Raw genomic sequence first — 27,234 nt, 5'->3', positions numbered from 1 at the left:
GAAGGGTCTAGGCCCGAAACGTCAGCCTTCCTGCTCCTCTGATGCTGCTTGGCCTGCTGTGTTCATCCAGCTCTACACCTTGTTATCTCAGATTCTCCAGCATCTGCAGTTCCTACTATCTCTGAAACATCTCGGGCTGGAGGTGTCTTTTGGAGGCAGGAATTCGGAGTTGGGGATTTTTCCAATGTTACAATCCCACATTTGTTTTAGCAGGTCAGGCAGGTGGGATTTTTATCTATTGGAGGGATTATCAGCCCAAGAAAGAGACAGAAGCAGAGTGATGCCAAAACAGCCAGGTTAAAACTACTGCTCCATCCATACAAATATTGACTGTGTTTTACTGATTAGCATAAAACCCATCCCCATTATTCTCTAACCCCCCTGCCTCCTCATGTCTATGTACTTCTATTTCCTTAACCCCACGATAACCCTATTACCCTCTTCCCCTGCCCTACATACCTCTTGACCCTCTCAAACCCCCATCCCATTCACCCAGTACAAATAGATTTCACATGCTCCACAGTAACATTCAATACTCATACAACTGTCAAAATAAGTGAATCACTAGAATAGGCACTTGAAAAACCTTTGTTTTCTTCATAAGCTCATAAATCTCTCAAAGCCATCAAACGCGCATTGCCAGGATAGTTGAATAAAACAAATTTTGTACTTAAGAATTTACCTTGAAGGCAGCCAAGCCACCAAACAAACATTTCCCACAAGCAGCTATAAAAGCAAACTCTGAATTTTAGAATCCATTAGTGCTTGGTAGCCAAGCCAAAAATTACGCATTCCTAAGAGATAACTGGGAAAATAAAAACAGCACTTCAGAATCCATTAGTGCCTTAGAAAGCAGATAAAAGCTCAAACACCAATCAAAACTTTCAAACGGCCAAAGAGATGGTTGAGCTGTTTTGCAAAGAATAAGTAAAAGCCCCAAGAGGGTGTTAACAAGAATTTTGGATCTCATACTAAGATAGAATTTCAATATTGTACAATGCAGAATAGTACTCTATTCAATGGATAATATATGTAGTATTTATACAATTCTACTCCTTCACTTCTTAGCTTGCCAGTTGTCAGAAATAACAATCTTGCAACTATTATTTCATGACTACTTGCATTTTCCAATCACTGTCACCATTGATTTTAGTAAACATTGATATAACTCAGAAAATGGCATTTCAGGGTGAAATGTAAAGGAGACAACATTTTTACGCATGTTTTATATTCATCTCACCTCCAATCCATGCTTTACATCTCCACTCTGCAGTTGTAAATTAGGAAATTTTCCAAAATGCAGCTGCTTTGATGAAAATTGTAAAATTTCTGAAATGCCTATGCCAAAGAATGATGCCCTCATTTTTAAACAATAAGGTGTACAGCTCAAACCGATAACATTAGTCAGTGCCAGAAATGGAACTGGGATTTCCAGATACACACCCTGGCCCCCATTTTGTTTCATGCCTGACTCCATTTAGTTCTGAACATGACTCTGGGAATACCGTGCCTAGTTTCATTTCAGCACGTGGAATTTTACAAAGTATTGTTAACAAATATCAGACTAGTATGTGTGGAATGAGTCATATAGGGGAGAAAGAAAACAATTCTCACCATCATTACATTCTCAGGGGTTTGCCGACATTCTGAGGGGTCATCAGAAGCTAACTTATTTAGCATTTCTGATACGTCAGTTGATTTGGGACCAGTGTTTCGAAAAATCTGCACAATTATGAGATTCACAGGAAAAATGATCAAGGCGCTTTCGATTCCAATGATTAGCTCCCGCCAACTGACAATGTGGTTATCTGTAATAACAAATTATCTGGTTAAATTCAATATATAGCAATGTACCAGCTATGATTTCTTTTCCTGAAAATTATTGAAAGTATTAAAATTTGTACTTGGCCAATTATGCCTTAGTGGGTTTTATTTAAAAAAAAAACTCTTTTGAGTTTGCAGTAAGTTTGGAATAGTTAAACACAGAGGTGCCGTGTATTTGTCAAGTCCAAAACTAACAGATTGCTTTTTAAAACGATGGACTATGTATGGGGTTGAAGATACTCAGCCCATGGTTGAATACAGAGAAGAGTATGCAAACAGTCTGGTTCAGCCCGAGGCAATAGCAAGAGATGAGGGTAGAATAGAAACATAGGTAAAGGAGTAGGTCATTCAGCCCCTTGATCCTGTTCCACCATTCAATGAGATGATAGCTGATCTGTGGCATAACTCCATAGCTCTTAATATACAAAAACAAAACTAAAATTAAAACAAAATTTAACAAAAATTGTGGCATTGGTTAACACTGCTGCCTCACAGTGCCAGGGACCCAGGTTTGATTCCACCCTCAGGTGACTGTGTGGAGTTTGCACTTTCTCCCCATGTCTGTATGGGTTTCCACCGGGTGCTTCAGTTCCCTCCTACAGTCCAAGAATCTGCAGATTGGGTGGATTGGCCATGCTAAATTACCCGTAGTGTTCAGGATGCATAGGTTAGGTGTGTTAGCCATGGGTAACGTAGGGTTATAGGGTAGGGAGAGGGGTCTAGGTGGGATGCTGTTCAGAGGGCTGGTGTGGACTTGTTGGGCCAGATGGGATTCTATGAAAAAAATTATCTATCTCTGATTTAACACCAACAGAGTGGCAGATGGAGTTTGGATACATGTGAAGTGTTGCATTTTGGTAAGGCAAACTAGGGGCAGGACTTATACAGTTAATGGTAGGGCTCTGGGATGTATTGTCAAACAGAGAGACTTTGAGGTGCAGGCTCATAGTTCCTTGAAAGTGGAGTCACAGATAGACATGGTGATGAAGGTGGCATTTGGTGTGTTTGCCTCCATTGGTCAGATAACTGAGTATAGGAGTTAGGAGGTCATGTTGCAGCTGTACAGGGCATTGGTGAGGCTACTTCTGGAAAATTGCATACAATTCTGGTCACCCTGCTCTAGGAAAGATGTTGATACACTTTAAACTATGCAGAAAAGATTTCCAAGTATGTCGCTGGGACTGGAGGGTTTGAGTTGTGGGGAGAGACTGAATAGGCTGGGGCTTTTGTCCCTGGAGCATCAGAGGCTGAGGGGTGACCTAATAGAGGTTTATAAGATCATGAGGGACATGGGTAGGGTGAATAGCCTGGGTCTTTTTCCGAGGGTATGGGAGGCCAAAACTAGACCGTGTATGTTTAAGGTGAGAGGGAAAAAAATTAAAAAGGACATGAAAGGAAACTTTCTCATGCAGAGGGTGGTGCATATATGGAACGAGCTGCCAATGGAAGTGGTGAAGGCTGGTACAATTATAACATTTAAAAGGCATCTGGATGGGTATATGAATAGGAAGGGTTTAGAGGGATATGGGCCAAATGCTGGCAATTGGGACTAAGTCAGATTGGGATGTCTGGGAGGCACAGACGAGTTGGACTGAAGGCTCTATTTCCGTGCTGTATAACTCTATAACTGATCCAGCATCAACTGCCGTTTGTGAAAGAGAGTTCCAAACATCTACCAGCCTTTGTCTATAGAGATGCTTCCTAACATCTCTCTTGAGTGGTGTGGCCCTAACTTTTAGACTATATCACCTAGTTCTAGAATCTTAAACCAGTGGATTTTTTTTTCATTCATTCATGGCTAGGCCTGCATTTATTGCCCATCCCTAATTTCTCAGGAGTCAAACACATCGCTATGGAGTCACATGTAGGCCAGACCAGGTAAGGGTGGCAGTTTCCTTCCCTAAAGGACATTTGTGAACTAGATGTGTTCTCCAACAATCGACAATGGATTCCTGGTCATCAATTAGACTCTTAATTTCAGATTTTTTAAAATTTAATTCAAATTCTACTATCTACCAGGATTTGAACCCAGGTCCCTGGGTCTCTGGATTAGCAGTACAGCCATAATACCACCAGGCCATCGCGTCCCTAATGATATAGTTTATTTTTATCTACCCGGTCTTTTCTTGTTATTATCTTGAAGTCTTCTATCAGATCACCTCTTAACCTTCTAAATTCTAGGGAAAACAGGCCTGATTTATATAATCACTCCTCATAATGTAATGCCCAAAGTCCAGGTATCATTCTTGCAAATGCATTTTGTACTCCCTCCAAGGGCAATATATCATTCCTAAGATGTGGTGACCAGATCTGTTCACTGTACTAACCTGCGGCAAAAAGTACAGAGTTTTGGCAGGTGCAAAAGATGTCAGGTTTCAGTCTTCCCGATGTTAGTGTGAAAGAAGTGGAAGTTCACCCATGGCTGGTTATTGGACAAGCATAGGGGTAATAGAGGAGTTAAGAATGGTGGTGAACAGGTAGGCTGAGAAGTCATTAATGTGCATATGGAACCTGTGCCCCCATTTTTATAGATGAAGTTGTCAAAGGTAAGTCAAGATGGACAAAGGATAGAGTTTAGGGAGATTACATAAGTAATGGCACCAAGACATGAGAACAATGAAAACATTGTTTATACTGAAAAAATTTTTAACTTTCTTAACGTGGAGCTGGAGGAACACAGCAGCCCAAGCAGCATCAGAGGAGCAGGAAAGTTGATGTTTCGTTAACTTTCCTGCTCCTCTGATGCTGCTTGGCCTGCTGCGTTCCTCCAGCTCCACACTGTGTTATCTCTGACTCCAGCGTCGGCAGTTCTTACTATCTCTCATTTTAACTTTCTTCACCTGTTAGGTCCATATGGGAGCACACGGAGCACAGGAAAGGCTTAACTCCATAAAACTCCTGTAGCTGGCAGGTTTCCAGCTTGGGAATCAGCCTGATTGTCAGTCTTGATGTCCAGTTGGGTGGGGCCAAACTGGAAAAGGCCACAGGACAGGATATGTTACAGCTCTAACCTGGTGGGAAGGGTTATAAGAGCCTGATCCTCAGATTCGGAAGGGTGGAGTGTCAAAAGGCATTACAATCTTAGTTATGAGAGATCAAATGCCAACATCATAGGCTTGGGGGAATCAGAGGTGGGCACTAGGAGGCGTGAGTCCTGGAGAGAGATTGGCAACTTAGGGAAGATTGGAAGATCTGGGGTAAGGTCAGAAAGTTTGGGAGTGGAGAGCAAACTTGAAAGTCTTGGAGAGAGACCAGAAGACTTAGGGAGAGTAGGAGATCAGAGTTTGGAGGGAAAAGGCTTGGGTACTGGGTGTTCAGAGGCCTAGGGACTCTGGATGCTTCTTTGGGACAGGAGATTGGAGACCTCAATTGGAGAGGTTTAGGTATAATCAAAATGGTCAGAGGTATCCAATGTCAAGAGCCTGACCAGGCAAGCATGTTAGATATAGTAGCCATATGTTGAAGGACTTGCCTCATGAGACAGCAGTTCCTCAGCTCTATTTAGTTGGGAGGATTCCTGTAGCCGGGTTAAATTTCAAATGATGAGTAAGGACAAAATTGAGCCACACAGCCTCATTATAATATTAAAAATCTGAAAAGGCCATGTGGATTGATATTAGGTTGCTGTCAGAACTGACACCTTTCACACTTTAATAATCCATCCTCCCTAACTCCAGCCAATCCAAAGAGAGTAAAATTCACCCTAATCTTTCTATGATCGGATGAATTGGATTGGAATCATGTCAGAGAAAATCCATTGAGTCAGATATTGGATGAAAGATGTGGGAGGGGAAGGCTGAAGATGAAAAATGTTCAGTTATCCAGAGGAGAGATAAATTCACTGTGCCTAGTCATGAAAGACATGATTGACGACTCTAGATCAATCCTAACTTGTTTACACACATGTCTATATGCCTCCTTAACTAAAGTGAAGATTTCTTGTACAATCTCATGAGGATGTGTTGGTTGAAATATCCAGATTGCTTTCAGGCTGATGAGAAGATAAAATCTTTCTCAGTTAAAAACAAACTGCAGAGAATATCTTGATCAATTTTCCATGTTCAAGGTGTAACAATTAATTTTCAACCATCTTTAGTCTTTAGGTTCAAATCCAATTCAGATTAATGGAATGAAAATCCCTTCTGTTTAGTGAGTGAAAAGGCAACGTGAAAAGTTACTTTTGAGTCATCCAACCCAAACATGATGGATATTAATCCAAAATGCTAGCTTTCCTGTACCTTGCAGCAAGATGGCACTCACAACTCCAAAGTTGTTATTAGGGTACCTCATTCAAAACGACTATGGGCTGGACATTTGCTGTTACAGTGTATTACTGCCCAAACTCTCTGACTGTGGCTCACCATTGGAAAAGTGGATTTTCTGAATTTAATCTTCAATGGTTATCTTTATAAAGATAATTCACTGGTACAATGAGGGTGTTCCTTTGATGGTTAAAGAGTAACTATTAATTTATACTGTGCATTTCATGTCTTCAAGATAGCTCAATAAATTTTACAGTCAGGGAATTAATTTGAAGTCAGTAATTTATTTTCAGAGGGGAAACACAGCCGCCAACTTGCACAAAGCGATGGGATAAATTATCAGTTAATTTTAGTGCAAAAAGAAAGGTTTAATCTAAATTTCAAATAGGAATGTGCTTCATATCCTCAGCACGGTTGGGTATTAAAGTTCCTCATAGTAATGGATTAAAAGATATTTTGCACAAAACTTATAATGTACTAATTCAGGAGGCTTAAACAAGCTCCTAACCGAATACTTAAAAACATGATACAATAAATAAAACTAACAAACAATAGCAAAAGAATTTTTTTGTTTTTTTCTTCATTCATTCACAGGATGAGGGTGTTGCTTTTAGGCAGCATTTATTGCCCATCCCTAATTGCCAAGAGGGCAGTTGAGAGTCAACCACATTGCTGTGGGTCTGGAGTTGCATGTAGGCCAGACCAGGTAAGGATGGTAGTTTCCTTCCCTAAAGGGCATTAGTGAACCAAGTGGGTTTTTCCCCAACAATCAGCTACAGATTCATGGTTATCACTAGATTCTTAATTCCAGATTTCTTTTATTGAATTCAAATTCCACTGTCTGCTGTAGTGGGATTTGTACCCAGAATGTTATCTTGGTGTCTGGATTAACAGTCCTGCGATAATGCCACTAGACCATTGCCTCCCCACAAAAGAATGAGCTGGAGGCTAATCTTGACTATTGGTTTAGACTACTAGAGCTTCAGTTTCATGTGTAAATCTTTTGAACTCTTTGATTACAACACCACTTTGTACGTAACTCCACATTTCCATTCATCCCATATGTATTTTAGTGCTGAAGTTGGAAAGCAAAGTTCTTTAAACAAACATAAAAAACTTTAAAAACATGAAAAATTATCCAGTGCAGCATATGAGAAAAGATCATGTTCACTTGTATTGCCCTCCATAGCCAAATAACCCACTAAGCCTGATTGGCCACATAATACATGAATAACAGATACATTGGAAAGTTATTGGAGGAACATTTAAAATGGTACAACTACAATTTACAGGGCATTACCTTCAGGTGAAAACTGGCAAATGAAACCCCAAAGTGCTTGAAATGTATGCTTGAGTTAGTCAACATCTGGAAGAATAGATTGACTTTTCAGGATGCACCCCTTGTCAGAGCCTACAAGTGTTTGCAACATCCCATGGTTTTACTTGACATCTTTTATTTTTATTTTCACCACTAAATAATTTACTGCCACAGATTGCTTACCTGATTGCTCCTCCTGTTCAGTCCCATTATTAGCTGTCCCCCAGAACATGATGTTGGTCAACATTGTACACAAGAGGAGAGAGAAGCAGCAGGAGACCCGCTGCACTCTGGTGAAGGAGCTCCTTGGGGGTCGAGCAAACACCGAAAACCAGATATGTTGATCAGTGAAGCTTTCAGATGTCTTCATAAAGAACAGATTCCTGAAACACATCAAACAGGTCAAGTATCAGTTATGAATTATTTCAAAGTATCCTAAACTGAACACAAGTTTAAAAAGTATGTTGTTTATGTTAACACTATGGACTAGGTCATTTGAACGATGTCAAAGTGATATCAAATGTAATATGAGTCACACATTTGACATTAAATTATATTTGTTGGAAATGCAAAAATAGGAATTTCACAAAGTCAATATCAAAATTTCAATTTACAATTGCTTATAGAGTGCTTTACACAGATCATAGTTTCCTTCCCATCCCAGAAAAACAAAATAGTGCAAATTCTAACACAATTATAAAATACAAATTAAATAAATAATAGCCCCATCAGCAGCCGAAAAAGATAGTATTTCAACTGAGTATTAAATTATATCTGTTCACTTTTTGAATGCTAGTGGACCTGTCCAGCAATTTCAATTTTAACAATCTTGTCTGTGTTGTAGAAAGAACTGCAGATGCTGGAAATCAGAGACAAAAACAGAAATTGCTGGAAAAACTCATCCGTTCTGCAGCATCTGTGGAGAGAAATGAGAGTTAACATTTTGGGACCAGTAACCCTTCATCAGAACTGATGGTAACTGAGAAAAAGATGTTTTTTATGCAGAACATAGGGTGGGAGGAGGGGATAAGGAGTAAATGATAGGTAGAGATACAGCCCAAAGAGAAAGAAAAACAGTTGGACAGACAAGGGAGTGGAAATTGGTCAGCTTGGGAGAACGAACAGCTGTTAATGGGGACTGCGTGTGACTAACAATGGGTTGTGTGTAATAGCAGACCATGTGATAACAAGGCCTGATGTGTGCAGGTGGGGGAAGTTGTGGGGAAGATGTCTCCAACCCAGAAGTTGTTGAACTTAATATTAAGTCCAGAAGGCTGTAGAGTTCCCAAGCATAAAATGAGGTGCTGTTCTTCCAGCTTGTGCTGAGCTTTGCTGGAGCCCTGCAGCAAGCCTGAGACAGATGTTGGCCAGGGAACAGGGTGGTGTGTTAAACTGGAAGGCAACTGGAAGCTCAGGGTCTTTTTAGCAGACAGAATATAGGTGTTCTGTGAAGCAGTCACCCAGTCTACACTTTGTTTCCCCAAGGTAGAGGAGACCACATTGTGAGCAGCGTATGCAGTAGACTAGATTGAGTGAAGTGCAGATAAAGTGCTGCTTCACCTGGAAAGTGTGTTTGGTCTCTTGGATACTGAGGACAGAGTAAGTAAATGGGCAGATTACCCCTTCTGCAGTTGCAGTGGAAGGTGTCATTGGGCTGTGTGAATGTGTTAGGACTGAAGGAAGAGTCAACCAGGGTGTCCCAGAGGGAACTGTCCCTGCGGAAGGCTAACAAGGGAGGGGAGTGGAACTTCTGTCTGGTGGTGGCATCACTGGAGGTGGCGCAAATAGCAGCTAATGATCCTCTGGATGTGGATGCTGGTGGGATGGTAGGTGAGGACATCTTTCAGTGTTATTATCTATTTCATCAAGGACATTGAGGGCTATTGCTCTCCTGTCCAAGTATACTTTGGATTACATGTTTTTTTTTATGAGCTCCTGTTGTAAACTAGCTGACAGTGATCCTGGGCAGATTTTACAATAGTGTTGACAACACTTGAGGATCTAAAAATACTTTAGTTAAAACCTCACCAAAGGGAGAGGTAGAATTTGCAAGGGCATTACAATTCCATTAAGATGATTCTGTGGATAGCGTAGATTATAATTATAATTCTCTCTCAGGGTAAAATTTTATGCAATGTAAAACAATTAAACTCGAACCAATTGATGCAATAACACCCTTCTATCTGTTGATTCAATTCTGTGATGAAAACGTATTCAGAGTTGATATCAACAGTAACCTTGATTTATGTTGTGCCTTGAATGTAGAAAAATGCCCCTTTCACAGAGGGGAATCAAAGACAAAAATTGATAAAGAATCAAAGAGGGAGATGATGAGATGACTCAAGGAAATGGGTTTTAAAGGAAATTCAGAAAGTGAGCTAGACAGGCTGCAGGATTCAGAGAGGGAATTCTAGAATGCGGGATTGAGATGACTGAAGGCAAAGGGAAGTAAAGATTCAAAAGAGACCAGAATCATAAGAATGGAGAATTTTGGAGATGGTTATTAGGCAGAGAAAAATGACATCGATTGGGAAGGGAAAAGGCACAAAGGGATTCAAACATAAGGATGAGAATTTTGAATCAAAAGCGGTAAAGTACTATGGTGCAACCCTCTGAGCCAGAAGATCTGGGCTCAGGTCCCATGTACCTTTGGACCTGATGGCCATGGGAAAGTGAATGTATTTCATGGCCAAGTAGGTAAATGAATTTCTGATGTTAACTTATTCATTAATGGTGTGCTACCTGAAACTAATGTACCTTGTCCACTGTTACGACAAAGTGTGAGCAAGGCCAGACATAGGGAAGGAAAACATGAGCAGAGCTATTCATATAAAATGTTAGGATTATACCTGAAATCTGTCATTTCTGCCTCAGAAGCGAGATGGAAAGTTTTGTCAAGGACACATTGTCCAACATCAACAGCTAACTAGCAATTGCAGAAAAAGTACCATTGCTCCCCTGTTTCTGAATCTTGTACAATTACATGATTGATGTACCTGCAGATAATGAGACATTCAGCAGTAAAAAGCAAAGAATTCATTCTGTTTTAAGTTAAGCTTCATCAGGTTTGATGCTGTGAGTAAAACAGCCAAAGATGCACCTTGTAAAAGAACACTGTACGGGATTGTGAAAGCACAAAAGAATGAATCAATAAAGTATATTACCAGGATGGGCTGGCTCCTGAATTATTGTGCCACAGTCTAATGCTGGTGAGATTGCCCAGAGGGAATGGGGTAGCGAGGAGAAACTCATCCACTGAACCTTGCTGAAAGACTGGTTTCTTTGGGTCAGTCAGATGATGAGAGTCACTGTGGCCTGCTGTACCATATAGTGTCATTACTACCTAAGCAAATAATAATAAAGCAATGCGTTATGCACTCATCACCACAACTATTAAATTTCCATCTGTTAGCTGAGCAGAATAATGGGCTTGAAATGTAGACGTTTTTATGAGGAAGAAAGTAAGATGAAATTTGCATCAGATCCAAAAGAGGAATTTTCTGGTCCTAGTGACAAAAATCCAGGAATATCGTTAAATGTGTATAAGAAAATTTGGAAATTAAGTGGCACATCTACAGATGCCCGTCCATGTGGTCAGTCTCTGGTTGTATTGAGCTGTCACATTACCATCAACCACATTGCACTATTTTTGTTGAGTTCAGGTGAGAGGTAATTCTGCTGTGATTGGTTCACTTGTCGAGCTGGTTCATTAGTTCACAGATGTTTCGTTACCCTGCTGGGTAACATCATCGGTGCAGCCTCCGATGAAGCACTGTTGTGTTTTCCCGCCTGGTATTTAAACTCCAGGGTCCATTGGAATTGATTACCCCATTTCTGGTTTTTCCTCGCAGTGGGGTATATATTGGGTCTAGCTTTATGTGTTTGTTGATGGATATGTCTTGTAAACTCTTCACTTGTGTGTCAAAAGTATGATTTGTCATGGAGTTCTGGGAAGCACAAGTTATAAAATCTCCTTTTCTGTTCCTAGGCCCAAATCCTGAAAGTCCTGACCTAACAGCAATTACCCAAGGAAAAGACCCAGCTTCTCAATGTGTAATTAGTGGGATCTTACCAGCATTGTTCAAATTCAAGAAACAAGTCAAAAAATGTATGAATCAACTGGTTCTACCTGCAACTGCAATTTATGAAAAATATGTTAGTCTCTGATTATAACATTCAATTCTTACTTGCTTTGTTCCTTCCGTGATTTCAGTAGCCTATCTTGAAGCCCCAATTACTCTATTAACATTTCATTTTAATTGAATTTCTATGGTATTTGCCTATTTTTCATTTTCCAAACCTTCGATGTAGTGCCTGCTCCTCTTCGATGACCTGTGAAGACTTTTACCAAGTAATGGTATTTGGCAAATGGATCATTATCTGCAAGAACAGTTTTCTTCACCTAAATGAAAGACAAATTTTAAAGCGATGTAATGGAATTACTACTAAACAGCAATTTCAAGGTTTTAATACAAAACTTATTTTTAAGGTTGTGCAATGATTGATGATCAGATTGTTTGTCTCAATCAGGGTTGTCCAACTCACAGCCCAGAATCTGACCATCTGCCTCTCTACACAGTCTGTGAAAAAACCTTTTTGCATGCAGGTACGTAGCAGTGACAAGTTGGCCATTGGCGCTACCCCGACCCCCCAAGAGGGCACAGGAGTCAAGCTGGCGGACCAGGCCAAGGAGGCCAGGAGTTGCAGGTATTAGAACAAAAAGTGCCTGCCTGCACATTCAGGACAGCCAAAGTCTTAGACAGGATGAAGTGAGAAAGCTTCTTAATACCTTCACAGCCATTCCAAATTCCTCCTCAGTAGTAAAATGTCTGAACCTCTCAGGTTCAGGGAAGGAGTTACTGGGGGAGTGAGAGTCAATGAGGGAGCCTAGAGGATGGTGTGCACTTGTAACAGTGAGAATACCGAGACTGGGAGTGAACCAGACACACTCTACCCGCTCTCTTCAAAAACTTGTCCACGAAGTCGGTTAGCAGAGCAGGAAAACTTAGGCTGAAAGACTCTCTGCTTTTGACCTTGATTTTGATATGAATTCTGGCAAGACCAGCTTGGAATGTGCACCAGCAGAGATGAAAGCCAAGTCAATATTAACTAAATCCAACTCCTTAGCTTATTCCTAGTTCAATCCCTAGTTCCTGGCAATGAAAACCTAGAGCCTAGTCTGTCTTCATAAGCAAAAAAGGCAAAAAAAGGTCTAATTGGTTTTATTGCTTGTTAATTTTTAATTGTCATTTTTACTGATTACGCTTTGGTTTGACATTAATTTTTTAAAAACTTAATGTTTAATTTTACGCCACATTTTAACTTTCCAAAATTTGCTGATCAGCACCTAGACTGAGGTGGGGGGGAAAGAAAGGTGGTTCAGTTGTGAAAGGCTTGGACAACCCAGTTCAAATCCTTGAACATCTTTGAGATGTCGGACATCAGTTCATCACTGACCCATGATCCTCAGATGGCTAGATTTTGATCTTAGCAGGATCTCAGAGAAATCCCCACACCAGTGAATCACGTCACTTAATAGGGGGAAAATAGACAAAATATGGAAAAATTTAGAAGCTGTCACCAAACTATGGTCATCAAGGCTTCAGAATAGGCTGACTTCTCCATTAATCCTTGGTGGCTGGCACTGGAAATTGAAGTAAATTGAAGTAGAAGCCAAATAAATAGAATAAGTGTGAACTGTTTTTACCATAAGTCCAGTGTTGCCAACAGTTAGGAACAATAATAGATGACACAAAACTCAGAATTGTGAACCATGCAAAGAATAGGAGAAGACTTCGAGATGGCTTAACCAGGGTAATGGAACGGACAGGCATTGGACTTTTAATGCAGAGAACTGTGAAGTGATATGTTTTGGCAAGAGGCATCCATTGACTCACTCTGTACTTCCTCGGGAAAACAACTAACATAGTCAAAGACCCCTCCAACCCTGTTTATACACTCTTCCACCATCTTCCATGGGCAGAAGATGTAAAATTTTGAATACACATACAAATAGATTCAAGAACATCTACTTACTCAGTTATCAGACTTTAGAATGGATCTCTCAAATATTAATTCTGATCTCTCTCTGCACCTTCTCTGCAGCTCTAACACTGTATTCTGCACTCTGATCTGCTACCCTGATGCACTTTAAATGGTACAATCTACCTGTAGAGCACAGAAAACAGCAGACTTCACTGTATCCCAGTACATATGACAACAATAAATCAACCAATCAAGAGGAACAAGAGGCAATCCAAAATAAACCGCACAATTCTATGCATAATCATAGCAGGTTTTAGTTCTGCAGAGAAAGTGGCTAAAAAGGTATTTGGGATCCTGTTTTTTTTTAAAACACATCCATTGAGCATATACATAAGCAAGTTACAATAATTCTGTAAAACACTGGCTTAGCAGTAACTCAAGAATTGGGTGGAATTCTCCCAGCCTTAGTGTAATGTAGGCAATGATTAGAAATTTGGGAAAACACTGTGAGAATGAACAAATCTGATTGTCAATGTTAAGAAAAAAAACTGTTCTTTTCCCCTTGAGGTTTTAACATTGAGTTTGAAATCTCACTGATAAATGGGTGCCACCTTATTTTCATGCATTTGTACCTCATTAATAGCTACTCTCATCTTCTTTCCACACAGTTCACATGCACTGGCAGGAAATCTGATGGCATTAATTCCTGACAGGAAAGTTAGCGTGGTTACTAGGCAGAAGCTGTGTTCACCATCGTCTCATTGCACACTCTATGGGAAGCAACTGCTTCCATCCTTTGTCAACAGGAATTCACATTGACATAGCACCTAACCTCACCACATCCTCATGGCTGATCTCAGCGTAACTAACCTCACCACATCCTCATGGCTGATCGCAGAGTAATTTACAACACACTTCCTCACTATTCACAGACACCTTATATTGCAATGCTCCTGCCAGATGCAGGGCACATACCCATCTCATACAAATACACAGGATGCATTTTATGACATTTAACTTGCTTCCTTCACACTTACTTTGCACTTGTCAGTTCACAGCATCTCTGCCTTGTCTTGCCTTGTAGAGCTGACAGAGATTCAGATAGCTTGTCATGGTTGCTCCTACTGTAGGAAAGGGGGACTATGATCAGTGAGTGGCTGTCATCACACTCAGGAAAAGGCATTGTGTGATCCCAGTCCAAGGAGGTGGCCCCAGTCAGTCGAGTGTTCGGTGCGATCAAGGTCTGGGGATCAGTGTCCTTCCAGTGTGGGGAGTGGGTCCGTGATAGTCCTGCGGGCCTGGGAGCTGTAGAGACATTACTCGGGGGCTGAGACATGATCAGTCATGAGTTTTGAAGTTTTGAGCCCATGAGGGGGCAGTCCATGCAAGGAAGTGGAAAGTAGGGAAGTCAAGTCTGGTGATGGTCTGAATTAGGCTGGGTGGCTGATGGGAGAATGACTTTGAAAGGGAGAAACTCCAAATCTATGGGTCAGCTGTGTTGCAGCATTGGATGGCTTGGGTACAGTGGGGTACAGTGGGGGACAGGAGGTTTACAAAGACACCAATGCCCTGGCTTCAATGGTGGGGAACACTGAATCATTATGGTGTGTGCAACAATGTAGTAGACAAGGGATTGAAGTGGAAGTTAGGGGATATTAGCCATTAAATCCGAATGTGGAGAATGCAAAAGCAAAGGGGATTGCCAAATCCTGGAAGCTGCCATGATGCCTATATTCTTGATAACTCAAGTTCCTGCCTCATTCCAAGGGCCGAATGCCATACATGAATGGCTGCTGGGAAACAAAGGCTGTCCTATCCTGATTGGTAGCTCCTTAATGGAGCTCACTGACTGAAGTACAATACAGATACAGTGCAGCCCACTCTCTACTAGGGCCATTGAGGAAAAGACAAGAAGGCTCCTCAACATGAGGGTCAGATGTTTGAATTGCTCTGGTGGGGCTTTGCAGTATATTCTGCACAGAGTATGGTGCATAACCCTGCCATGCTGTGCCCCTGTACAACTGGAGCAGACAAAGAAATACAGCATGTCATGGATGCTGAGGAGCAGAGAGAATGGCAGCAGCATTCCAAGGAGGAAGAAGAGGACATTGTGCAGGGTGCCATTCTGGATAGAATGAGGAGCTTCTCCTCAAAGGGGATGAGGAGCTGAATTTTAGCCACTCAACTTGGCCCTTTCTGCTCTGTTGTGGGATACTTTTGTTATGCAATGAGGCAAAAAATGGGATTGAATGAGATGAAAGTAACTGAAAGGACTGTTAGCAGCCATAATGGAACAGCAGATGTGCTGAAGCATCCCAAGTGAGTGAGTATATAAGAACGTAAGAACCAGAACCCAATGTGCATTGGGCACAAAGTGTTAGTAGCTTGGGATTGAGATGGGCGAGAGCTGTTAAGTGGCAAAGCTAGATGTCATAATGACAGTGGTAGATCATGAGCCTTGAAGGGAGGTAGGTGCAGTTGTAGTCAGAGGGTCAGGTATCAGAGGGACAATGTGGCACTATCCTTGTAGAGCAGAAAAGATCGCTGATCTCTTGCAGCTCTAATGGTCATAACATTTTGTCTGTGAAATAGCTCTGCCCAGGGCTGCTATCTCAGACCAGGCTGGCAGGCTCCAATGCCAATGGACTCCTAGCACACCATCCACCATGACCTCCAGGTCTCTTTCTGCAAAGATGGGTGCTGGCTTTCCCTTTCTGGGACAACTCAAGGCAAAAATGCTGAAGCAGCAACGTATGAAGGACAGTGACTGGCTTGCATTTGAAATGGTGCGCTGCTGGTGTTTAAATATTGTGCCAAGGACATGAACAGAGTGAGGTCCTGGGACCAGTGAGCACGTCTGCTCTGCTACCACATGATTGCACAAGAAGGGCACCATTGAGTCCACATGCATCATAAATAAGGTGAGCAGCAGAAGACTGCGTGGGAAAAGTGTCGATGAGCCCTGAGGAAAAGTCTGCAAGAATCTCCCCCAAAAGAACACTGAGCCAAAAAAAAGGCAAAATTCAGCCCATTGTTTCCAATTCTAGGCACTCCGTTTGAGGAAGGACTTGAAGACTTTAGAGAGTGTACAGAAAAGATTTATGCAAAATGATCTCAGGCATGTGGACTTCAATTATGTGGATAGTTTGGGGAAACTGGCATTGTTCACCTCAAAGAGAAGATAAAGAAGAGTTTTGATATCAGTTTTCAAAATCACAAGGGTTGCGAAGGCAATTAGAGGAGAAACTGATTTTTTTTTGCAGCAAGTAGTTAGGACCTGGACTGCCTGATGGTGTGAGGCAGATTCAATCATAACTACCAAAAGGAAATTGGATAACCATATGAAAATATAAAAATGGTAGCTAGTCTGTGGAAAGGGGCTGAGGAGTGGGACAAATGAAGTTGCTCCTGCAGAGAGCCAGCATAGATATAACATGCTGAATGGCCTCGTTTTCTGCTGTAACCATTCTGTGATTCAATGATAACAACAGCAGAGCTTATCACTCAGAAAATAACAATTTAAAAAAAGCACTTAACCTAAGTAACTGGTGGCTGGAAAACTTTGTAACACTCTGTGGTGCAAATTAAGCGAAATCACCCTTGTCTGCTAACATCCGGCTAATTAAAACAGGGTCCATGTGGACCGTTTTCAAGACTTATGATCAAGAGCACACATGCAAGCATTTCACTGAAGTCCATTGTGCATGCTCCACAGTGTCAGCATACATACCCTTTTGTAGACGTCAGGATAGTTAAACAATACACTACAATGTAATCATTTGCATAATGCATAAACATTCTGTTCAATATTATGTTCACTGAGGTAATTAGTAAAGTTTCTGTTTATATATAATATAGTATATGCTAACATTAAGCTGACTTGCATCACCAGTTTAACAACAAAATTTAACACTATACCGTATCATATTACTTCTATCATTTTGAAGCTTGATAGTATTTTCAAATTGTCAGGATACATCGATACACGTAGTTTAAAATAGAAAATACTATAACGAACTCAGTTAAGCATTAATATAGAATCAGAGATAGTAGGAACTGCAGATGCTGGTGAATCCGAGACAACAAGGTGCAGGGCTGGATGAACACAGCAGGCCAAGCAGCATCATAGGAGCAGAGAGGCTGACGTTTCGGGCCTTGACCCTTCATCAGAAAAGGGGGAGGGGAAGGGGGTTTTGAAATAAATAGGGAGAGAGTGGGAGGCGGATAGAAGATGGATAGAGGAGAGGATAGGTGGAGAGGAAACAAACAGGTCGAAGAGGCGGGGATGGGGCCAGTAAAGGTGAGTGTAGGTGGGGAGTTAGGGAGGGGATAGGTCAGTCCAGGGAGGACGGACAGGTCAAGGGGGCAGGATGAGGTTAGTCGGTAGGAGATGGAGGTGCGGCTTGAGGTGGGAGGAGGGGATAGGTGGGAGGAAGAACAGGTTAGGGAGGCAGGGACGAGCTGGACTGGATTTGGGATGCGGTAGGGGGAGGGGAGATTTTGAAACTTGTGAAATCCACATTGATGCCATTGGGCTGCAGGGTTCCCAAGCGGAATATGAGTTGCTGTTCCTGCAACCTTCGGGTGGCATCGTTGTGGCACTGCAGGAGGCCCAGGATGGACATGTCGTCTGAGGAATGGGAGGGGGAGTTGAAATGGTTCGCGACTGGGAGGTGCAGTTGTTTATTGCAAACCGAGCGTAGGTGTTCTGCAAAGCGGTCCCCGAGCCTCCGTTTGGTTTCCCTGATGTAGAGGAAGCCATACCGGGTACAGTGGATGCAGTATACCACATTGGCAGATGCGCAGGTGAACATCTACTTGATGTGGAAAGTCTTCTTGGGGCCTGGGATGGGGGTGAGGGAGGAGGTATGGGGGCAGGTGTAGCACTTCCTGCGGTTGCAGGGAAAAGTGCCGGGTGTGGTGGAGCTGGAGGGGAGTGTGGAGCGGACAAGGGAGTCACGGAGAGAGTGGTCCCTCCAGAAAGCAGATAGGGGTGGGGAGGGAAAGATGTCTTTGGTGGTGGGGTCGGATTGCAGATGGCGGAAGTGTCGGAGGATGATGCGTTGGATCCGGAGGTTGGTTGGGTGGTACGTGAGGACGAGGGGGATTCTTTTTTGGTTCTTATTGCGTGGACGGGGTGTGAGGGATGAGTTGCGGGAGATGTGGGAGACACGGTTGAGGGCGTTCTCAACCACTGAGGGGGGCAAGTTACGGTCCTTGAAAAACGAGGACAACTGAGATGTACGGGAGTGGAATGCCTCATCCTGGGAGCAGATGCGGCGGAGGCGAAGGAATTGGGAATAGGGGCTAGCATTTTTGCAGGAAGGTGGGTGGGAGGAGGAGTATTCTAGGTAGCTGTGGGAGTCAGTGGGCTTGAAATGAATATCGGTTTCTAGGTGGTTGCCCGATTTGGAGACAGAGAGGTCCAGGAAGGGGAGAGAGGTGTGAGGGATGGTCCAGGTAAACTTAAGGTTGGGGTGGAAGGTGTTAGTGAAGTGGATGAACTGTTCGAGCTCCTCGTGGGAGCACGAGGCGGCGCCGATACAGTCATCAATGTAACGGAGGAAGAGGTGGGGTTTGGGGCCGGTGTAGGTACGGAAGAGGGATTGTTACACGTAACCTACAAAGAGGCAGGCGTAGCTTGGGCCCATGCGGGTACCCATGGCTACCCCCTTTGTCTGTAGGAAGTGGGAGGAATTGAAAGAGAAGTTGTTGAGGGTGAGGACGAGTTCGGCTAAGCAGATGAGGGTGTCAGTGGAGGGGGACTGGTCGGGCCTGCGGGACAGGAAAGCGGAGGGCCTTAAGGCCATCTGCATGGGGAATGCAGGTGTAGAGGGACTGGACGTCCATGGTAAAGATGAGGTGTTGGGGACCGGGGAATTGGAAGTTCTGGAGGAGGTGGAGGGCGTGGGTGGTGTCACGGACATAGGTAGGGAGTTCCTGGATCAAGGGGGAGAAAATGGAGTCCAGATAGTTGGAGATCAGTTTGGTGGGGCAGGAGCAGGCGGAGACAATGAGTCGACCAGGGCATTCAGGTTTGTGGATTTTGGGAAGGAGATAGAAGCGGGCAGTGCGAGGTTGGGGAACGATGAGGTTGGAGGCCGTGGGTGGGAGGTCACCTGAGGTGATAAGGTTGTGGATGGTTTGGGAGATGATGGTTTGGTGCTCAGGGGTGGGGTCATGATCAAGGGGGCGGTAGGAGGAGGTGTCGGAGAGTTGGCGTCTGGCCTCGGCGATGTAGAGGTCAGTGCGCCATACTACAACTGCGCCTCCCTTGTCCGCGGGTTTTATGGTGAGGTTGGGATTGGAGCAGAGGGAGCGGAGGGCTGCACGTTCTGCGGGGGAGAGGTTGGAGTGGGTGAGAGGGGTGGAGAGGTTGAGGCAATTGATGTCTCAACGGCAGTTGGAGATGAAGAGGTCGAGGGAGGGTAGGAGGCCTTGGGGTGGTGTCCAGGAGGAGGGGGTGTGTTGGAAGCGGGAGAAGGGGTCAGTAGAGGGAGGGTTAGGTTCACGAGGGAGGGTTAGGTTCATGGTTGAAGAAGTAAGCGTGGAGGCGGAGGCGGCGGAAAAACTGCTCTCTGTCCAGGCGTGAGCAGTATTCGTTGATCTGTGGGTGGCGGGGAACAAAGGTGAGCCCTTTACTGAGGACTGACCGTTCGTCCTCAGTAAGGGGTAGGTCTGGGGGGATGGTGAAGACCCGGCAGTGTGGGTGCTGCTGTCTCCTCTGGAGTTGCTGGCTGCGGAGGCAGTGGGCGGAGCGTCATCGGCGTCAGCTGTGGGCGGAGTTGCGTCGGCTGTGGGCGGAGTTGAGGCGGCAGTGGGTGGAGTTGAGGCGGTGTTGGCGGTGGGTGGAGCGGGATAAGCGGCGGCAGTCGTGGTGAGGGTGGTCGCGGCTTTAGTGTCGGTGGCAACGGCAGCGATGGTGTTAGCATTAATATAACTTTGTTACACCCTTTTTTTAAATTTGTAATTCAACTAGTTGGTAGTAAATAAAATCTCAAAGTTGCAACATCTTATGAATAGCTTTCTTACCTTCATTAAATCCTGTCTATCTTTCATTCGAGCCCAAATGACTAAGCTTATCTAAACTCCAAAAACAGCAGCCGATAATGAGACTACTACAGAGTTGTCTTTGATTTGAGAGAATAACTTGACAGTTTCTGTGACATCCACCGTATTGGGCAAGACCAGGAAAGAGGTAGCAAACAAACTGAAATGGTTGCAAAGACACTGGATTTTATTTAGATTTGATTTTGGGCCCACCTACACGATAAAGATAGAACAAATGTAAATCATTCTGTCCCTGCATGAAAAGCAAATGCTACAATCAAAACTTCTGGAACTTTCTGGAGGAGTCTTCTAAGTGTAAACTGGAGACTTGCAATTAATTACAAATTCAACAATAATCCATAGTAGGTAAACTGCATTTTATAAGTGAAAATATAAATTTGTCCTAATTTACAGTGTTTCATGTTTGAATTTCTCCAGAACAGAAATTGTGATTGGTCCCAAGAGATAATGGAGGACAATATAATGTTCATCACTCAGCAGGATTTCAACATAGACTGGCAACCTTACAGATCTCCACATGGGCAGGAAAACTTCTCTGAAAATATTAAAAGGCTGAAAAGGTTCAAGTGTATCCTGAGCTGGAGGAAGGCAGTATGGTGATAGATAAAAGAGATGGAAAAGGACACCTCAGGAGAATACTTCCAAGAAACTTATGATGGAGTGAGTGAATGACATAGCTGAGGTTAGTTCAATAACCCTTGGGAATGTATGTCAGGATTGCAAGGTGAATTGACCTACACGCAAGATTTTCAAAGCAGCTAACACACCAACTAATGCAGCCTGATAATGAACCCAAGTGCTGCACACCTACGGTGTCGGCTGTATTGGGAGTGGCTGCAGAATTCAACAGAGTGCATTGTGGCTGAAGCAGACGCTGCAAGTCATCACACCACTGAGACCTGGCAAAAACACAATGGGACATGAAGACACACAGACTGGGAAAGCACTGGGGGGAGGTGGGGAAGCTCAAAGATTTCCTTAGAATGCAACAATGCACTAATGCCTTTGCAAATATTTTGTCAAGTGACACTCAAACCAGAGGTATGCAAGGCTGCCGCAGGAGTCATTTTGGACTTCTAAGGTCACTCGTAATGTCCAAAACACAGGTGTAATACTTCCAATTTTTGAGCCAAGCAAATTGGTGGCACTTGGACTCAGTTGCTGAGGCTATCTGGGAAGAGATGGTATAATGGTTTCAAAAGCAGAAACTATTGTCCAGGCAGCAAGTAACCTGATTTCAGAAATACTTTCCAGAATATATGACTGCAGCAGATTACCAAGTTAGGGTGAGTCAAGAAATAACAGATCCAGAAAGCATGGATGACCATTTAATGTCACCGAGCTTGGCAGTGGGGCTATGAGGTGAAGATTCAGATTGCAGCATTCTGAAGGAATTGTAATTTGTGTTGGATGAAAATGGAGGGCAGCTTGGAGAACTTCAGGGAAGTTAAATGTTGTGGTTGTAAAGTTGCAAATTTGGCATTTTTCCACCTACATGATAATCATCTGTGGAGCTCTCTCAAATGCAGTCAGATGGATAGATAGGTTTCTTTATTTTCAATTAAATATTGTATGTTTTCCTTTTTGTTTAATGGCCTCTAGTAGAATGTAATTGACACTTTGTTCACTCAATGGGAGCTGACTAACTGCCTCGTTGAGTAGGACAGTTTGCATTTGCCCTTTCGTCAAGGTACACTTTTTATTACTCTATTTTCCTTGTTGTTTTGCAGAGGGCAATGATCTACTACCAGCTAAATATACATTTTTTGTACTTGGTGAGTATACTTTGGTTTTCCTCATGTGCTACAAGCCATCTATAAGCACCTGTCTGTGTCAAAATGAATATACCATTCACACTGCAGGGCCTGACTAGAGTAAATCTCGTCAGATTTAGTCCCCAGTGAAAGCATGACAATGGAAATTCTCAGACCCCTGCATTTTGCCAGCATGCAAACTAATATAGTGCTTCATGTGATATAATACTGGCACTTTGATAAATAAAAATAAATTCTGCTCCAGAGTCAGTCAGTTCGACAACACCTTATAAATTTGGATGCAATGCTGTTGCACAAAATGCCAAGATCTTAAACATTCAATTCTTTTGCCAGCTTATTTCACTCTCCGCAATGCTGTTTACTATTCCCAGCAACGATTTGTTTCCTTTCTTGTAGGACAGCTGCTGGTGGACAGTGGTTGAAACACTGTGAAGGTGCAATCAGAAAAAGTGATAATATTTAATTTTGCTACATTAATGCTACATAATGCTGTAATAATGAACTACTTGGAAGAAGCCATATTTTTGACAGTCACAATCTGTTGCTCAGAACAGAATTAATCAAAAAATGTACAAGATTATTGTCAATTTTATACAGTGTTGAGGTTTCCTACACCTTACCTTACATCCATGTGTTGACCATTGATGCTGCATCTCATCCCAGTATAAGCATTTAGTACTGATGGTACTTATAGTGAAAGTTATGTTGGCCTCTGAAACATTTGACAGTTGGAGAGGTTTGGCTGCTAAATAATAAGTACTGTTCCTGCCCATTAACATTTCAGGTGTTATAACCCAACTGTAGGCTTCGACTGGAAAGATAAATAATGGAAAATGTATGATTTATAGTCACCAGCTAAGATTCCAAATTTAAAAATAAACGAGTTGAAGAAGTGTGGTCGTGTATATAAAGACACAAACTGAATCCGAAAATACAATCACAGAAAATAGCAGCAAAGAAAGGCCATTTATCCAATAGTCCCTGTTCAAGCTCTTTGAAAGAGAATTCAATTAGTCACAGTTTCCTGCTCTTTGTATTTAGCTGTTTCAAGGTTCCTTTTGGAGTCCATGATTCATGCAATTCACTTTGAAAGTTACCATTGAATGTGCTTCCACAACCTTTCAGGCGATGCATTCTTGAAGATAAGAACCTGCTACATTATTAAACCTATCTCCTGGATCTTTTACCAATTATCTTAAGACTGTAAAGTCTAGAGTTATTGTCTTAAATCATCTTGCCAGTGGAAAGAGTTTACTTTTTTCATTCATGGGACATGGGACATTTATTGCCCATCCCTAGTTACCCCTGAGAAGATGGTAGTGAGTTCCCTTCATCAACTGCTGCAGTTTGTTTGATGCACATATAACCTCAATGCCTTTAGGGAGGGAATTCCAGGAATTTCAGGTAGCAACGTTGAAGGAATGATGATATATTTCCACGTCAGGGTGATGGGTAGCTCAGAGGGAATCCTGCAAGTGGTGATGTTCCCATGTATTTGCTGCCCTAACTCACAATTCCTTCTTCATGCCAGCTCCTCATAGCCATCACTTCCCTGATATTTCAAAATCTATATACCTACTCTTTAAATACTTTCAGTAATTTAGCTGCCATAACTCTCAGGGGGGAGAATTCCAGGCATAAAAAGTTCCATGCTCAGGGTTACAAGCCATGGCCAATGGTACAACCAGAAAACACTTGGTGCTAAAGGTGCAAGTGCTAGAATTTCTTTACCAATGCAAGAAGAAGGTCAATGTTTCCGTTAAGCACACAAAAGGAAAATCATATATCTCATATATATTTTGCCAAGACATATCACTCATTGAAGTTGAAAATGGGAAGCTCCTGCAAATAATTGAAGAAAATAAAAGCAGGACTTGAAGGTCTGGTGAAATGACTAGAAGTCTCTCTTGAGCAGTTCTGCACCACACACTCCAATACCCTTATGCAGAGAGAGCAACATTGCCCTACTTTAACTCCATCTCTTCCTCAATGAGCAGAGAGGGGCCATTTTTTTTCCCACTTCATGCCCCCATGCTCCTTGGACAGAATCTTGGTGTTGTTGAGGTCTCACCTGCAAGCTGCCTCATTGCAGGTAGGCGACTGAACCACAAATTAATCAGACAGTGGTGGGACCAGAGGCAGGCAATTAATGACCAGCAGCTTGTGCACTTAGTAACTGAGTAATGCAGAGTTGAGGTCATGGAGGAGATAGGTGGCATGGGGGTCAGAAACAAAGGCAGGGGACAGCACTCTAAAGGACCTCTTCCTGATGTTGAGTCCTACAATCAGGGACTGAGTGTCATTGATCAAGGGATCCTCTCTCCCACCTGCACCCAAGATGAGGGTCAGCCCACACTGTATCACACATCCTGCACCACCACATGGTGACTGGCAGGGGTCATTATTTGGCCACCAAAGGCCTCACTTGATAGTAGGATGGGAAAGTCAACCATGGCCCCAATTCTGGAACAGACAAGAAGCCAGCAGAGTTCAGATACATCACCATCCTGTTTAATTAAATACTCTTCCTACCTCCAAGCTTGCCACCACTGGAAGCAGAAGATTTTGCTCCTACGTAATCATTTGCCACATGACATTCCTACATACTTAGCCTATTCCTCCTGTCTTACTGCCTCTTTCCTCCCATTTTCCTCCCCTTTTCCCATTTGCTAACTGTCTATTTCCTACCTGTCTCTCCAATTGTTAACCATCATTCTGTTTTCCTTCCTTGCCTTTATCTCTGCTGCCTCTCTCTTCTTCAACATTCTCTCTGTTCTGTTCTCTATACCCTCTTTTATATTCCTCTTCCTGTCCCTCTCCACTTTCCTTCTTGTCTCCCACTCATCCCTTTCCTGTTTTTTTTCCCTTGATCTTCCTAAACCTCCAACACTGACTAAATGAACACCACACTCAATCTTGATTGCCAATAGTTTAATTTGCGAAACTGTTCTCAACCTCCCAGAACTATATTCACTTTCATGGTTTTCATTGAAACAAAATCAATTGGTATCTATTATTTTACCATTGGTGCTGTTCTGTGGAATGAAGCTTTTGTCAAATTCGTACAGTGTTTCATTGGGCTTGGAAGCATGTTTGAAGTACAGCAGTATTGGAGTAACTGGCTTGCTTTCTACAGAGATCACAATGGCTGATTCTGGATCAGTTACATGGAACTTATGGAAAACTAGGTTCATGGCGGTGGTATATGTAGCTGGGAAAAGTTGGGTTGAGCTCGATCTGGGCAGTAGAATCTTTGAAATGAAAAGAAAGACAACACTTAGTTACACTTCAATATCAAAAGACAGTAAAATATAAATTTATAAAATAAAAATGAAAAAACAAAAATGAATTCCAATATGATTGTCACTTCCTGCAATTACCTCAATGGGGTCTGACAAATCCTTAATCTTCAATTCTGATCCTTCTGAAAATAAAGATAAATTGCTCAAAGGTCCACTGATATTCCTTTGCACATTCCATGTGCGAGGACTGTCCCTAAAATTAACCATCTGAGGAACATTTGGGAAAAAATACAATTAAAAATCATAGAAATCTTACCAGCAGATTATGCATTCTCTGTTATCACCAAGATAAATACAATCCTTAAGCATGATCTAAACAAAATAAATTGAAATAAACTGCACACTATGAAATATTTCCAAGCCTAGCCTACTTTAACTGATTTATAACTGTTGTTTGTAGACTACCAAATTGGTTTTCACACAACAATTTTCACCAAGCAAAATTCTCCATTTGCTCCATAGCTACAAGAGACAATTCTGTGACTACATCATGCATAAACATGAAATAATATCACCGACCGTGATTTCTACTCTGGATTATACATAAATGATCCTAAAAGCATACTAAACTGTTCAATCCTACATGTGTGCTACACTGTTTGGCACAGTAATGGCAATCTTGTTGTATATAACTCAAGAGACAAACTCTTATAAATGTACGATCGATGTACCAGTGAAAGACTTGTGGGAGAGGCCCAAGTAGGACTGGAACAAGGAATATATCATGTACCACAAGTGATGCCTATGGCCTCTGATGTGGGATATCTTAATGTGCAATCATTACAGAGGCTTGGATGCGCTTGAAACATCAAAACATTATGTTGCCTGAGCAAATTGCTGATCTGAGAAACAACAGGCTACACACACACACACAATATAAATGGCAAGGAATGGGCATGTCCCAGAGGTCCCTGAAATCATGGAAGGGAAATATTTGACTATGGAAAGGAGGACTCAGGACAGTAGAACACTGTAGGCCTAAATATATCTATGCTGTTGGGAAATATAATTAAAACAAAGTAGATGCAGAGACGTGTGAATAAAAGGATGGTATTGTAAGAAAGTGATGGATCAGGTTTGACAAATAAAATAGACGGATCACTTTGCAGTCATGGAGTTTGGAATGGTATAGTCCCTCCTAAGTGTCAAGATGAAGAGTATTACAACATGGGTGGAAAACTTCTGAAAAAGGAGAGAAACTATCCACAAACCATGTTTCACATTAATAACCAATGACATAGAAATGAATAGGTTGAAGACCTCGCAACACAGTTTGAATAATTATATTCTAAACTGCAATATATCTCAGTAAACTCAGGATTACTTCTGATGGTGGGTACTTTTATATCTTTTGCACCCTTCCCATGGAGTAGGATTCACAAATCCAGTACAAACTGGCTTACTAGATGGGGAATGAGAAATCGAGACAGACAGACAGCAGCACATAGAGGAGCATGTGAGAGAAGGACCCACAGCCAGGCAGACAGCAACAAGGGGGAACAAGCAAATAAAAAATCCCAAGACGGGCAGTCATAGATAATTTTCTAATCAACCTGCTTCGAAATGTAGATAAGGCTTGAACACAAGCCTCCTGGATCAGAGGCAGGGACACTACCACCGTGCCACAGAAACAGGCAGCCATATACAGAGATAGTAGGAACTGCAGATGCTGGAGAATCCGAGACAACAAGGTGCAG

At 42.4% G+C, this 27,234-nt stretch overlaps 1 pseudogene; it reads right to left on the bottom strand.

Annotated features, from left to right (window-relative positions):
- LOC125485044 overlaps positions 1 to 27,234 on the bottom strand; it is a 92,178-nt pseudogene that overhangs the window by 30,776 nt on the left and 34,168 nt on the right.

The sequence above is a fragment of the Rhincodon typus genome, chromosome 15, assembly GCF_021869965.1.
Source record: "Rhincodon typus isolate 14 chromosome 15, sRhiTyp1.1, whole genome shotgun sequence".
Taxonomy (NCBI): domain Eukaryota; kingdom Metazoa; phylum Chordata; class Chondrichthyes; order Orectolobiformes; family Rhincodontidae; genus Rhincodon; species Rhincodon typus.
This window is presented reverse-complemented; position numbering and strand designations above follow the sequence as displayed.